At 38.6% G+C, this 16,178-nt stretch overlaps 1 protein-coding gene and 1 pseudogene across 2 annotated transcripts in view; both read right to left on the reverse strand.

Annotated features, from left to right (window-relative positions):
• Positions 1–16,178, reverse strand: part of mpzl1l (myelin protein zero-like 1 like) — a 336,259-nt gene that overhangs the window by 99,361 nt on the left and 220,720 nt on the right. The gene's annotated exons all lie outside the window — the stretch shown is intronic.
• The window catches only part of LOC143750664 (protein NLRC3-like), an 89,907-nt pseudogene that overhangs the window by 63,482 nt on the left and 10,247 nt on the right, over positions 1–16,178 (reverse strand). Inside the window, exon 4 of the transcript XR_013207189.1 lies at positions 7,713–7,784. The product of XR_013207189.1 is annotated as a protein NLRC3-like (transcript). The remainder of the gene's footprint in view (positions 1–7,712; positions 7,785–16,178) is intronic.

Raw genomic sequence — 16,178 nt, forward strand, 5'->3', positions numbered from 1 at the left:
GACGATTCATTTAAAAACATGGCAACTTTGGACATTGTGCTGCAAGAGCTCAGAGATTTTCGCAGTGAGAACGGGGAAAGCCTCAAAGTTATTCGGGAGGACATTCAAAAAATAGATAGCAGGTTGGACGAGGCAGAACGGCGCATAATGGAGACAGAAGACCGGATTCAAAATATTGAGGACGCCACTTTGGAACTTTTGGAGCTACAAAATCAAGTTGCAGCTAAATTGACGGATCAAGAGGGTCGTTTGAGAAGGGGCAATATCAGGATTCACGGCTTAAAAGAAGGAGCAGAAGATGGAGCCCAGTCGATGGTCGCATTCATCGAGTCCCTCCTGAGGGAGAAGCTTGAATTACCGCCATCCCTAGAACTCACCATTGAACGAGCTCACCGGTCGTTGGCGGCGCCACCCCCAAAAGACGCTCCGCCGAGATCAGTAGTGGTGAAGTTTCTCAGTTACAGATGCAAAGAAGAAATCATAAAGACGGTGTGGCAGAAAAAGGGATTCGAGTACGAAGGCAAGAGGATAATTATAGATCATGATTACGCACCAGAGATTTTGAAACAGCGGAAAAAATACGGGGAGGCAAAGAAAGTGCTCAGGGATAAGAAGATACGTTTCCAGACGCCTTTTCCGGCACGTCTCCGGGTATTTTACGATGGTGGGACATGCACGTACGAGTCAGCGGAGGAGGCGACGAAAGATATGGCTGACAGGGGCTACCAGGTGAAGGTCGTGGAGCCCACGGAGGACGTGATGGAGAAGATAAAGCGCCTGACGTGGCGCCGTGACCGAGCTGCAAACGGTGGACGACAGGCGGATGCTAGACCTGGGTATAAGCAGAGACTGCAGGCTTTTAGGAGGATGCCGGAGGCAAATGACTGATCCAGAAGTTTCCAGGACTTTTTCTTCTCTTTTCTTTTTCTCTTCCTTTCTTTCAGTGTTTTAAGGTGAGATGTAGAAGAACAACTCCCTCAAATTAAGGTACAATTGTCGGGTCTGTATTCTCCGAGTTGTCGTTATGGTATGTATTTTTTGTTAGATTCTTGTTGCAGCGAGGGCCCCCTGGACGTTAGGGCCAGAGGCTATCCCTCCGAGTCTTATATAGGCTCAGATAAGGTCGAGAGAACGATCTTAATTTTGGAAGTTCTTTTGTTTTTGTTTGGTGATTTTAAAAAAAATTGTTCTAGAGCTTGTTCTGTTAGGCTCATGGTTGTGTGTTTTTACGGTGGCATAGGGGGTGTACTGGGGATAGTAATGAGAACAATTAGACCTAAAATATGGCTATACAAAAAAACTTAATTAAGGTGGTTTCCTATAACGTGAATGGTGTTCTTAATCCAATTAAAAGAAGTAAAATTCTAAGTAAAATGAAGAAAGATAGGGCGGGGATAGTTTTCTTGCAGGAAACCCATCTGACAGAAAAAGAACATGAAAAACTGAAGAGAAATGGCTATAACCAGGTATATGCTGCTTCATATAAATCAGGCCACAGGAGAGGGGTAGCGATTTTAATATCGAATCAAATCCCATTCCAGAAACAGTCAGTGATAAGTGACAAAGATGGAAGATATGTCTGGGTTAAAGGACGAGTAGAGGGAGTACTAATTAGTCTTCTGAATATATATGCACCCCCTGGCTCAGATTGGACGTTTTATAGACATTTGTTTGATTTGATGGCATCAGAGGGGGAGGGGGTTTTAATCGCAGGAGGGGATCTGAACCAAAGGTTGGACCCTCAATTAGACACCTCAGGGAGGGGAGTAAAAAAGAATTTGATTCCAAAAAAAATTGGAGATATGATGGGGGAATTAGGTATCATGGATGTATGGAGAGAAGTGAATCCTACAACCAAGGACTACACTTTTTACTCTTCTCCGCATAAAATTTATTCAAGAATAGATTACATCCTAATGTACAATAAAGATAGACACATGGTGGGGAATTGTGAGATTGGGGTGGCTGATTTATCTGATCATAGTCCGGTTTATGCAACTTTGGCTTTGACACCTGAAAAAAGAACAACATTCTGGAGACTTAATGCCAGTATATTAAAAGGAAATATTAAGGAAGAATTAGATTCAGAAATTCAAAGATATCTGGAGGAGAATGATAATGGGGAAGTGTCCCCACCAGTACTGTGGGACGCATGTAAGGCGGTGTTAAGAGGGAAAATAATTGCCAAGTCTGCTTATTTAAAAAAATTGAGGCAAAAGAATCTTGATGCATTACAATTGGACCTACAGAAATTAGAACAGGAACATAAAGAAAGGCCGAATGACAAAACTTATCAGGAAATTAGGAAGAAAAAAGCAGAGATAAATGAAATTTACTCAGCAGACATACAAAAAATGTTAATGTTCACAAAACAAAGGTATTATGAAACAGGTAGTAAATCAACAAAGTTACTAGCATATAAGTTAAAAAAACAGCAGGCTAGAAGTAATATATATAAGATAAGGGATTCTCACAATAAAATAATAAGGTATAAGACTGAGGACATACAGAAATGCTTTGAATCTTATTATACACAACTTTATGACCAACCATTCATTGATAATAAAGCAGACATAGACGCCTTTTTAGATACACTTTCATTGCCTAAGGTAACAGACGAACAAAACTCATTCCTGATATCAGTGATTACAGCTCAGGAAATAAACTCTGCGATTTCTAAACTCAAAGTGAATAAGTCTCCGGGAGCAGATGGATACCCCTCAGAATGGTATAAGTTGTTCAGGGAAGCATTAATCCCAATGCTAGTAAAAACATTTAACTGGGTGTTAAAGAAGGGTGAAATACCATACTCATGGCGTGAAGCCATAATCTCTGTAATCCCTAAAGAAGGCAAAGACGAATTGGATTGTTCCAGCTATAGACCTATTAGTGTCCTGAATCAGGATTATAGACTTTTCACTGCAATATTGGCTAGACGTATTGAACGGGTTTTACCGGATATTATTCAGTTGGACCAGACGGGATTTATTAAAGAAAGACAAACGCAAGATAATATAAGAAGGGCTTTACATGTGATGCAGCATATTAAAGAAAATCACACAGAAGCAGTAGTGATGGGAATGGATGCGGAGAAAGCGTTTGACTCTGTCAGGTGGGATTTCCTTTATAGAGTGTTAAAAAAATTTAACTTTCATGATACAATAGTTAGGACAATACAAACCTTGTATACTGACCCAACGGCCAGGATCAAGATTAATGGGAGTTTATCCAATTCTATTTCATTAAGGCGTGGATGTAGGCAGGGTTGTTCGGCTAGCCCCCTTCTCTTCGCAATTTTTTTGGAACCACTTAGCCAATCCATAAAACAAAACGCACAAATACAAGGCATAGAGATAATGGGGACATTTCAGAAGCTTGCACTATTCGCAGATGATGTTCTAATATTTTTGTCTAGTCCTGATACATCCTTGCCAGTACTCATGTCAGAATTTGTAAAGTTTGGACAAATGTCCGGCTACAAAATAAATGTACAGAAAACACAAGTCCTCACTTTCAATTATAGCCCCTCTGAAGCGATTAAAGAAAATTATGAAATTAAGTGGAATTTGAAATCAATGAAATATCTTGGAATTAATTTAACAAAAGATATTAGCCAATTGAAATCAGCAAACTATGACCCATTAATATCCAAAATAAAAGAAGACATTGCAAGGTGGAATTTAATTCCCTTTATGACTCTTATATCTAGAGTTGAGGTGATCAAAATCAATGTTCTTCCCAGGGTGTTATACCTGTTTCAGAATCTTCCAGTGGAGATACTGGATAAGGAAGTTATAGAATGGGACAAAATTATCTCAAGATATATCTGGCAAGGAAAACAACCTAGAATAAGATACAAAACATTACAGTTATCTAAGGCGAAGGGGGGGCTAGCTCTCCCGTGCTTAAAAAGTTATTATCAAGCAGCGCTAATAAAGCCTTTGTTGAACTTATGTAATCCCTCATACTCTGCTAGGTGGAAAGAAATTGAAATAGAAATGACAACGGAAGCTCCAATTCAGGCATTAATTGGGGATTACAAACTCAGGCACCATTTGAAAAATGTACCCAATCCATGGCTTGACATTTCACTTAAAGTGTGGTTTGAAATTGTTACAAAGAATAAATTGACACACAGGAATAAGCTGCTAAGGTGGATAGGATATGATACAGAATTTTCCCCTAATATAAGAGATAATAGATTTAAAAATTGGGAACAAGGACCACGTATGTTTTGGGAACTATTAGAAAAGAAGAAGTGTAAAAGTTTCGAAAATATGAAAGGACAGTTTAGTCTGGCAAATCAAGATTTTTATAGATTTCTGCAAGTGAGACATTATTTAGAGCATGATATAAAAAAGGAAAATTTTGACGTAGAATTCAACATTATAAAACTCTTTATCTCCTCATACCAATCTAAAATAAACAGGAAATTAATTGCAAAGATTTATTCAGGGATAGAAGCTTTAAAAGGAGACGATACACACTACATAAAACAAAAATGGGAAATTGAAGCAAACATAAAATTGACGGATGAGGAATGGGAGGATCTCTCGCAACAAATATGGAGAGTGACATCATCCTTAACCTGGAGGGAACATGGATGGAAAAACTTAGTGAGATATTTTAGAACCCCAGCTCAGACAAAATATCGGGATACAATCTGTTGGCGGGGATGTGGGGAAAAGAGTGCAAACCATGTTCATATTTTTTGGAGTTGTCCCTCGATGGTGAAATATTGGATGGAACTTAAACAGTGTATGGACAAGATTTTACAGATTAATCTACCTTTCACTTTTGACACACTTTATTTGGGAAGACTTAATATGCAAGGTAAAAAGAATCTGAATTGCAAAATGTTTAAAATCATGTTACTAGCAGGAAAAAAGGGAATTACTAGGAAATGGCTACAGGTGGAAGCGCCAAGAAAGGAAAATTGGGTTGATGTCATGCATGATATATACGTTATGGAGAAACTGACTTCCACTTGTAGATTTGAAATGGATAAATTCGAGAGAATATGGAATGGATTCTTAAAATTTATTCGGCCAATAAGATCAGATTTTGTGTGAAATATAGTACCTGAGACACTCCCCTGTTTTTGTTCTTGCTACCAGTCTGTTTGTTTTTTTGTTTTATTGTATTTCTTTTATTTTTTTTATTTATTTTTTTCTCGTAAAAAAAAAAAAAAAAGCTGATGTGAGACAAGACAAAAATGTTGTTTAATATGACCAAATGTGTATTTATGTCTTGCAACTTCAAGAAATAATAAAATATAAAAAAAAAAAAAAATTCTTTTTGCAACACCGGCAAAGATCGTTAACACTCATTATTTTTTAATACTTTTTCCAGAGTGCGTGCAGTTGATTTTTGTTGACAACTATGCGTCGCTCTGATTGGTTGTAGGTCTATCCGATTGAGTGCAGAGTTTTTATTTTTCCTGGTTTGGTTAAGACACGCCTCATAATCAATGCCCTGAGCATCAGACTCACATTCTGACTAGAATATGAGTATGAAGAAGTCAGTCTATAATGTCCCCCGACTGAAAACTGTTTTTAAAAGAAAACCCACCAGTTCAGGTCGACTTTGCACTGGACGCTTTTTTTTTTTCTTTTTTTTTTCGCGGGAATGCGAGGTCCGATCTGTTATCCAGATACAGAAGCCACTTGATGTGTGAACGCACTGTGTCCTGACTGTTTTATAATCTGATCATCTTAATCGCATCACGGTGATCGCATGTTAATGTCAAGTGTAAACGCAGCCTTATTCATATTACCATATGTGTTGGCATTTCATATTAATCCTTGATTCAGGCAACAGTGATTATTTTGCACACATTCCACTCTAAATGTCACAATCTTCGATAAAAAAAAATATAGTAACTGACATTTCAAGTTTTACTAGTTTTACATTTCAAAAGCATTTCAAAGTTCATTTCATATTTCATACAAACGAAACTCTGAGCCAAAATAAGGAAGTGGTCCCCCCGCCCATAAGCGCTGATATACATTCATAAATACAAATATAAAAATCCACATAATAATAGAATAATAATAATCTAAATGTAACAGGGACAGAAAGTGTACTGTTAAAATGTATGTATTGTTTATTATAATTCACACAAAATGGTTCATTTTCATATATATCTGGTATACTTGCCTGAGGAATGAGTGTATTTCCCCTTTAATTGCTGTGATGTCATCATGAGCCTACTCAATTTCCTGTTTTGTCTCCTCCTCTTCCTCTTGGCATTGTTAATGCACTGAAGAGGTGAGTTATTTATGGCTCCTGTGAATCTTAATTAATCTTTATTTTAATTGTTGCTTTTGAGTCAATATCTTTACTGCAATTTATGTGTATTAAGTTATTGAACTTATCTGTGTGGTTATTTTTTATCATTTTACCCTATTTAAGTTATATTTTTGACTTTGGCCTATATGTGTAGTGAAGAAAGCACATGGTGATTGAATGTACATCTCATTTGTTTTAGAGAGAGCAATATAAGGGCGATTTACTCAGACTGCTGTCTTATGTTTTGTATATCAGTAAATCCAGGGAAACCGCCGCCTGTCTTCCCGTGTCTGTCTTCACAACGCAGACAAGTGTAGTCATAACTGGTGTCGCCAGCCACCGGTTACACGAACAAATACAGCACGAAAAAAAAAAAGAAATATGAAAAATCCTCTTAAATGTGTGTGTGCGGCGGTGAGAAGAAGAGAGGGAGTGTGTGTGTCAGAGCAAGACACGTGAGAGAAAGAGAGAGAGAGAGAGAAGGACGAGCGATTGTCATCTGTCAGCGACCCATGCAGGTGTTGTGCCGAATTTCGACCCCTGCCAAATTATTGGATTTATTTCAGTCACACTGGTTGAATTTTTGGCTAAAAAGTCACTGAATCGTTTCGGATCGTATCGCTCTAAATGAACCAATATCGTCCTTGAATCGTATCGACAACCACGAATCGTGATACGAATCAAATAGTTGTTAAAATCAATCGTGCGACCCATGAACGCCTCTCTAAACTACTTCGTGATTTTACAGTTTGAAGCGTCTGTCATATAAAAACACCATGTGCTGTCATAAATAAGAGGAATGTATTCTCATAGGATAAGAACACAGTCTCATTAATAACACACACACTGACGTGTCATCGATGTACTATAGTGTTTCTCCATGTCATAATTTGTGACATTGATGTGATGTAGATTTTAAACCTGGAGAAAAATCTCTACAATATCCAGTTTCCTCCTAAAATTACAATGAATGGACCGTGTTAATCCTGCCTGTGCTGAGATCGAGTGTGTTTAAAGTAAAGGGTGTTAAATGTATATCATGATGTCAGAGTGTGTTTGTCAGTGTGACTATCAGTCCTGCAGTTTCAGCTTAATGAGGAGCAGCTCATGTGTTCATCATTTACAGATCAAACACATGAACTTACAGTGCAGGAGAAATACAGCAAACGCTTCACACTCAAACATATTAATTCTCTTACATCATATGAACAGACGTGAAATTAATTTGATGAATTTGATCATGTTGTTTCAATCGTTTTGCTTTTAATGAATGTAATAATGGTTATTTCCCTGCATTTATTCCATTTTGATTTAAAAGCTGAAGTGTGACACTCATTATTTGTTTAACCATTGATTTATAATGTTTAAGTAAGAACTGTTATAATGTTTTAACAGTGATGCTTGTTCTCAGTGTTACTTACCGAGCTGATCTAGTTGCTGTAACCACCGGCATCAGCTTCTCAAGAACTGTTTCTGCTGAGTTTTTTGTGCCACTAATTGAAAATAAAAAATAAATAAGTTAATTATTAATGCTAACAATAATAATTCATAACATAAGTAAATAATACATTATACCTTATATAATGGTATATTTACATATATATACATTTTATTTTGTGTTAAACAAGTTGTAGGCTATTTGAAATAATAAAGTCACATGTAGCTCCCACCGCTGGGGAAGCCCCACACACACACACACACACACACACACACACACACACACACACACACACACACACACACACACACACACCACGTCTCGTTCCTCCCTCACATTGCCGCTTTCATAGGAGCGCGTGCACGAGATGCTGATAGCACATGGACAGTGACCCATTTCTCTACTCTCGCTTCCATATCCATTTCCCGCTCATTTCATAAACTTGTTTAGTAACTAAACAGATTTTTATTAAATTTAATGACAACATGTTACAATGTTTACATTGTACAATATCTGGTAAGCTACGTTTTTTCATTATTGCCTGACACAAATTTCACAATTTCAATTAAATTCTTGTGATTTCATTCAATATTGACTAATTTGGACAAATATTAGGTACACAAGATAGGCGTTATTTTTTCTCAAGGAAAAAAAAAAAACTAATCTCACCTATTGCTGTAAACATACAGAGAGCCCTATCAGCTGAAAGTATTACGGTATTAAAATTAATAACTTAATTTTAAAGGTTAAAAATAACTCAAATCAAATTATAATGCATTTTTTATTATAATAACAACTTTATTTAATGATATAAGTAAAAATATAATAAATATGTATGTATGAGGTATTTACATTTCAAAAAGTTGTAGGCCTACTGTATCTTTCAACATTGTTCATTCGCAGTAGTGTACCGTGGGTTTTCAGACAGGGCCTTCAGTAACGACCCCCATCCCCCACGCGCGGAAAACGCGTGCATGCTAGAAATAGAACCAACGCCTATTTTTCACGCGACACGCAAGGGTGTTTGAAGCGTTTCCAGGCAAAACAGAATAGGAAAAGATGTTATTTTGTACACAAGTACATATTATTAAATTACATTTTGATTGTTGAAAGTCTAGGTTTTGACATAAATTCAGATATAAATATAATTTATAAATAAATAAATAATTATCAATTTTCAAATATTGCACCTGTCAATACAGAACGAAATACAGATTCTGTAGTCTATTTTGCTGTAAATACTGCTGACTGTGTCTTTATCAGTAGGCTTTATATTTATGCTTACAGTTTTTTTCGATTGCTAAACGACAGTGAGCACAACTGGAGCTACATGTGTAAACTCTAACTACAGTCTGCCATTGCTTGAACACAGTTTTCAAAACTCTACACACTTATCCCATGACTTTAACCACAACCTGCACAACACTGTGGATTTAGAGCACTTTGTTCAAATGCTAACACACTGCTGTCAAAACTGTGAACCACACATTCAAAACAGAATAGATTTCAGCCGTGTGCCTTTCAAACACTGCTGCGTTCTATTATTTATCCGTCTCGGAGATCCGAATCGGAAGACAGACGTTGCCTAGCAACACGCCCCCTTTCCTCGGATTTCTCCTCTCGGACGTCGGACAAATGCGGACAACCGTGAGGATACCGAGCAAGAAATCCGTTTAGAAATTCAAGATGGCTGCGCCCTGTGTGACTTGTAAGTATGAATTGTTTTTGAACCGCTTTGGTATTTTTAATGACGATTAAAATCACTCGTATTACTGCGTCCCCTGTAGGTATGGGAATCGGTTGTTGTGAGTGCAATTACTAACGTTGCTAGCGTTGCTAACAGAAGATTAACATGAAAAACATGAAATAAAGTGAACATTTTCAAGTTCAAATGGCTGCGTTTTGATAAAGTGTAGTCATAATATATTTTTTACAGTAATAAGCACATACTTATTTTGGAGCGCCTGGTACTCGGCCAGTGCTACCATTACAACAGCTTTCTGAGTGGCGTCCATTTTTTTCTCCGACAAGGACACGCAAAACATAATAGAACTCTTGAAGTGTGGACGTGACGTCCGAGTCGGTTCGTTGGCTATAATATAACGCACCATAAGCAGGAGTCTTGTTTTAGACTTGTTAGTGAACACACACACACACATATATATATATAGGTAGAGCTCAGAAAGACAAATTTTGGAAATGGAACGAATTCCGTAAATTACTACAGACTATTGAAGCAAACTGCTAATTTTCAGTTACCTTAAAGAATTATGTTCTAAAAATTTAAATAAATCATGTGAAAGAATGTCACTTTTGTCATTGAAGAAAATATTAGTCACTGAAATTGTTCAAACTGTAAAGATGAAAAGTTAGTATTTTGTGTATTGGTGTTTGATGCTAGTGTTTTTCCTCTCAGTGTGTTCTGAGTGACAGTGTGTGTTATCTCAGTGAGGGTTGTGTAGTGTTTGGCTGCACTGAGCCTGTTTTGAGCCGTGTGTTAAGAGTTGTGTTGCTTGGAATGAGTTTTGCAGGTGATGTGAACTGTTTATCTCAGGTGACTGTTGGTAGTGCAGACTGTAGTTAGAGTTTAGCCATCGAAAAAAACTGTAACATCAAGTATAGTCACCTATGAAGTCACCTAGCAGCAGCGCCGCGTCAGACACGTTTCTGGTGTGCAAAGACACAAAACGCGACGCAGCTGACACGCAACAGAAACGCCACGCATCCAGTGTGTCACCGGCCTAAGACGTAACACTCACTCATTAGATAGATATAGATAGAGATAGAGAGTCGTCAATAGATAGAGAGTCGTGTTTGTCCAGTTGTATTCATTAAATACGTTTTGATGCGCTTGAGAGCGGAGAAAGATCGCTCAACTGATGCGGTGGACACTGGAATGGCCGCGATCAAGCATGTAAGGGCATAAAGCTGACATTTACTGACATTGCTCACAACCAGCTGAATTTTCAAACGGCTGATGACATCAGCGGGGGCAAGCGCCGATACACATCGCTGCCCCCCTGGGGAGTTCAGTCATTGCGCATCAAATTTTGATTGGCTAATGATACACGTCAGTCAAAGTTAAGATCAAATGGGAAATGGCGGCTTCAACGGAAGGCTAGCTATACTACTAGTGCTGGTCCACGGAGCTGGGATGCGTTTAGATGACCATATGGAAAATCCAGCTCAGCCTCAACAAAATCACCATATTCTTTCGGGAAATATAATCGTAAAAATGAAAAAATATATATTTTATATATTAATTATATTATATTATATTTTGACAGGGCCAGCAGAGAAGGCCCTGATGGCCCTGCCCCTGACAGCCCACCTCTGTTCATTCGTGATTATTTACTATTAGCTAGTAGAGATTATCGGTTCACGTGCCGCTTGAACTGAGGTGCTAGGAATCTGTCACGTCACAAGCGCCAAAACGGTATTTATTTATTTATTTTTTTCTTTTAATTTCGTAATAGAATTGACAGAATCTGAGAGATGACTTTTTTAATATCATAAGTAACCTGCTCTGTCTTGTCTGTCGGTCTCTGTGTCCTCTTCGCTTCGTGATTTTTCTGTGCGTGAGAAAATGTATGTGTGGCGTGAGAGCGTGTGAAAAGTGTGAATTGCGTGAGTCTCACGCTGAATGCCTGAGAGTTGGCAGCCCTGTTTAATATTACGCTACACCACTGTGAAGAACTGAACGCCACCAGGAACGGGCACGCCATCAAGGACATTTACTATTTTATCAAGTTTACTTTGGCCGTCCATATGACGTCATCGTTGTTATGTTTATGGTTTATAACATGTGATGTTATGTTATATTATTTCCACATGTGATGTGTTTTAGTTTGAAAGCAGACATTGTTTATCCAGTCCACTAGGGGGCGTTTTAGTTTCATAGCAACGCATGCGGCGTTGTGACCATAGACTGTAAAAAAGGTTGCGACACTGGTGGCTGGTGTTGCCAGATTGTGTGTTTTTTCCACTACATAATAAGGCCCGTTTACGGTGTGTTTTAGCCGGGTTTTCGCCTGAAAGGCTCTATAGAAATGTGGTACCCTATTGAATTAAGTTAAACTGAGAGTGCTGCCGTTCACAGACACCAGAATGAACGAGTTCACAGTAACGTTCATCAGGCAGTGATACAGTACGTTCAGTTCACGTTCGCCCAAAATATGAAGGAGTTCAGGCACAACACTGACTAGCTTTTTTATTAATGCAATGACAGCTGTCTGTGTCTCCCGGTGTCTTACATTATTGTCAGTTTAGTGTTTAGTGATTAATTCACACAGAAACAAAAGATAACATGTATGCCTTTATCTTCAAATACATTATCTGTGTCTTAAATTTCACAATGAACTCAGATAAACTCAGTGCCGACCCGTTTTCCATCAGTAATTTTACATGAACTGGAATGTGTGCAAAGGATTGTGGGAGATTGAAGAAAACAAAGGATACACTTGATCCATCCTTCAAAAAATGAAGTCTCTTCAAAAGATCCTTCAAACTGAGACGGCCTTCAGAGGCGCTTGATGACGTGGCAGTCGAGATATGCAGCCTTACTAGGACACAGCTGTTAATAATGTTGTCGTTTGCTTTGAAAATAATATAGTCTTTACATTTATTTTTATATGGTATTTAATTTTTTGATTTTGAGTTATTTGTGTTGTGGTAATGGAGGTCTTTTATTTTGAAGTTCATTCACGTGAGCGGATATAGTGCGCATATGGTTCAAACATTTCAGTATGAATGAGATCCAGACGTACATGGTGATTATATCGAAAGCTTACGGTTTGCGAGGAATTTAAAGGATTTAACTCCTGGTTTGAATGGAGAACAAGGTATGATTATAGCCTTCCTGTTATCTCTGTCATTGTTTGGTTTATATTATTTGTATTAAGATTACTTATTGGTTGTTGTTTTGTATAAGTCATTAATCTTACTTAATTTGGTTTTGATGGATGTTTATTTATTATCGGTATTTTGTTTTCTTCGTGTACAAGCTTTTACGTTGATTCTTGATGAACATGGTGCCCGACGATGTCTTTATCTGTGATGACGGACATTCGAATAAAGTGTGGGAATCATCAGTCAAAGAGTCCAATCTTTCTTGAACCAGGCAGCTACAGTAAAAGCTTGCCATCATCTATCCGCTGTGTTGCTTCAAGGAACGCCATGGTTGATGGACTAGACTAGAGAAACTTTAATGTCAGCGTGATCGTCGTGGATTGTGCGATTGTTCTCTAAATGCATCAAGTTTCAAATGAAGTTCCAGCGGACCACGGCTCTACAAATCTGCGGGCAGCAGTGGAGTGATTTAATGAACTGATTAAGGAAAGTGAACTGTTCCAAATTGTTTGGTGGATCGCAGTGAGTACTACCAAACAAATGAAATTAATTCTGAAGAGGCATTTTTTTCTCTCTCTCTTTCTTTTCATTGATCGTGCCTGATTTAAAGGTTGATGGACATTGCTGCGTGTAGATCGCCTATTAGTGGACTAAAATATATCAAACAGTTTCATATTTAAGGGCGATGTGGTTTAAAGTGATTTTGCTGAACATACTTTATCAAAATAACTTGAATGTTAAATGTGAATGTTCTGTAATTTGGTGAACTGCAAATATAAGAGAAAATTTCCAAATCAGATGCAGGTGCAAGTGAGGCAGATAGGCAAACTGATAGCCATCATGCAAAAAATCAAAGTGAAAGTACACGCCAATCAAATCGCACGCATGTTCCTACTGAAAAAATGTTAGCATATCAGCAAGAAGAGCTACAAAAGAAGGAAAAAAAGATTGTATCTTTATATAATCAATGGAAAATAGAAGCTTGAAGTGCACGTGAGCACCTTAAATCAGATGCACTAGGAACTCAACTAGCTATTTTGGTTGATACTTTGGAGACATTGCTTACAATGACTTTAGAGAGCGTGTAACGCCTGCTATTGAAATGAGGAGAAAAATGGATGCTTGTGAAGCAGTTACAGCAGACATCATTAAAATCATTTATGAAAGAATAACGGGTGTAGATGGAGATTTTGATGGTGAAAGGGAGAGAAGTCGTCTTCGTACCTTATTAGACCATCAATATGCCCATTCAATCTTCGGTTCAACGGTTTCACGAGTTAGTCAGAAACCTAGTAATTACTCTAGTCATCATTCTGCTGCATCAAGCTTAGAAGCCAAACGTGTGGATGCTGCAGCAGAAGTGGCAGCGATGCAAGCTGCATATAATGTTCTACTAGCAGAATCAAAGCAAAAAGAAAGGATAAAGCAGTTAGAAGAACAACATAAAAGGGCTCTTGATGTCGAGTTAAAGGAATTAGAGCAAATTGAAGCGCAAAGGGATCTAAAAGCAGCTCAATCTAAACTAAAAGTCTACAATCAAGAGGTTGAGAAAGAAAAGACTAATTTGTCCAAAGATTGCAGCAGTGCAAACGGATCAGAATCAGGTTTCTCTCAGACAAATGTGAAAAGGAAACATTTCGAAGGGTGTGTCAGGAAACCAAAAAGGAGAGAGTTCAAGCATCAGCGACTGATATACCTTTTCTTGTTCAAGCATTTCAAGATGGCCTGACTATGAGCAAGTTGCCGATGCCAGAGCCTCCTGTCTTCACTGACCCCATTCAATTCATTGAATTTTAGCAATCCTTTGAGGCACTCATTGACAAGAAAACGATTTCTCCTGCTGATAAGATGTTTTATCTCAAGAAATATGTGAGTGGCCCTGCTAGAAAGGTTTAAGAAGGAATTTTCTTCAGAACAGATGACGAAGCCTATCAAGATGCATGGGGCAGACTGAACAATCGTTATGGCCAACCATTCGTGATACAAAAAGCGTTCAGAGAACAGCTGACAAACTGGTCTAGAATTCACCAAAAGGGCGCCATTGGTCATCAAACATTCTCTGACTTTTTAAATGCATGTCAAGGGGACATGCCACATGTCAAAGGCCTTCAAATTTTAAATGATTACCAAGAAAATCAGAAACTTGTGCTGAAATTACCCGACTGGGCAATTGGCAGATGGAATCGTCAAGTCACCAAATCTCTTTCCGAAAATCACGAGTATCCCACTTTCAAAGAATTTGCTGCTTTTGTGTCTGCTGAAGCAGAGATTGCTTGCAACCCAGTAGCCTCATTTCATGCTCTTCATGTTGCAGAACCTGTTACTGAAAAGGCAAAGCTGAAAGAGACCACGAGAAACCGAGTTAGTTTTCACCACTCAAACGAACATCGAGTGTCGAAAGGGGGTCAAACCAGTGAACAAAATTATGTGTATGCTTTGCCAGAAAGATAACCATCAACTTGACAACTGTTTCAGCTTTCTCAGCAAACCATTGGAGGAGCGACGGAAATTTATCCAAGAGAAAAGGCTTTGCTATGGTTGTTTGAAGTCTGGTCACATTGCAAAGGAGTGTCGTTATCGTCTCACTTGTAAAACCTGCAAAAGGAAGCATCCAACTAGTTTACATGACGACAACTTTGTGAAAATGGTTAAGACTCTATCTTCGGCAGTTCAGACTCAAAGTGATCCTGATGGTACAATGAATGCAGTAGCCTTGAGTGTAAGTGGAGAAGAGCGAAATACGTATACTTCCATGATTGTACCTGTTTGGGTGTCTGTAAAACAAAATCCAAGTTGTGAGAAACTGGTGTATGCGCTTCTGGATTCTCAGAGTGATACCACATTTATTGATAAAGGAGTGAGTGATGCTCTACAGGCAACAACATTTCCAGTAAGATTGAAGCTTACCACCATGCTTGGAAAAGATACCATCCTGCAGAGTGAGAGAGTATCGGAACTCCAAGTGAGAGCATACAAATCTGGGAGTTATGTCGATTTACCACCTACCTACACCAAAGACTGCATACCAGTTAATCGTAGCCACATTCCTACTTGTGGGGTTGCTAAAAACTGGAATCATCTTACAGTCATTGTGGACAAGATACCTCCATTGCAGGACTGTGACGTTGCTCTTTTAATAGGCTACAATTGTTCAAGGTCAATGGCTCCCAGAGAAGTAATAGTAGGAGGAGATGATGAACCCTACGCCATTCGGACAGATTTAGGATGGAGTATAGTAGGTTGTTCTTCACCACATTCTGATTTAACTGGAGTCAGTAGATTGTGTCACTGCATCGCAGTCAGGGTCCGAAATTAACACCCGCCAAGCGCCAAATGCGGGTAGATTTTCCGTTTGGCGAGTCAACCTCAAAAGGCTATCCGCCACACTGGCGGGTGAATGTTCCAGACATCCAAGTCTCCCGCATATTGATAGCGGCTCCCTGATGCCCGCAAATTAGTTAAAATCTACCGGAATCTTGAGCGAGCGAGCAAGATCTCGCACATTCTGTGCTCCAAACCGTGTAGCGCACGCGCGTGAGAGAGGGAGAGACCTTGCGTGTGTGTGCATCCTAATCTTGGGACGAGATTAGCTAGCCACAGA

Source organism: Siphateles boraxobius, unplaced genomic scaffold (genome assembly GCF_051911475.1).
Source record: "Siphateles boraxobius isolate OS27281-9 unplaced genomic scaffold, OSU_SipBor_1 25, whole genome shotgun sequence".
NCBI classification, from domain to species: Eukaryota; Metazoa; Chordata; class Actinopteri; order Cypriniformes; family Leuciscidae; genus Siphateles; species Siphateles boraxobius.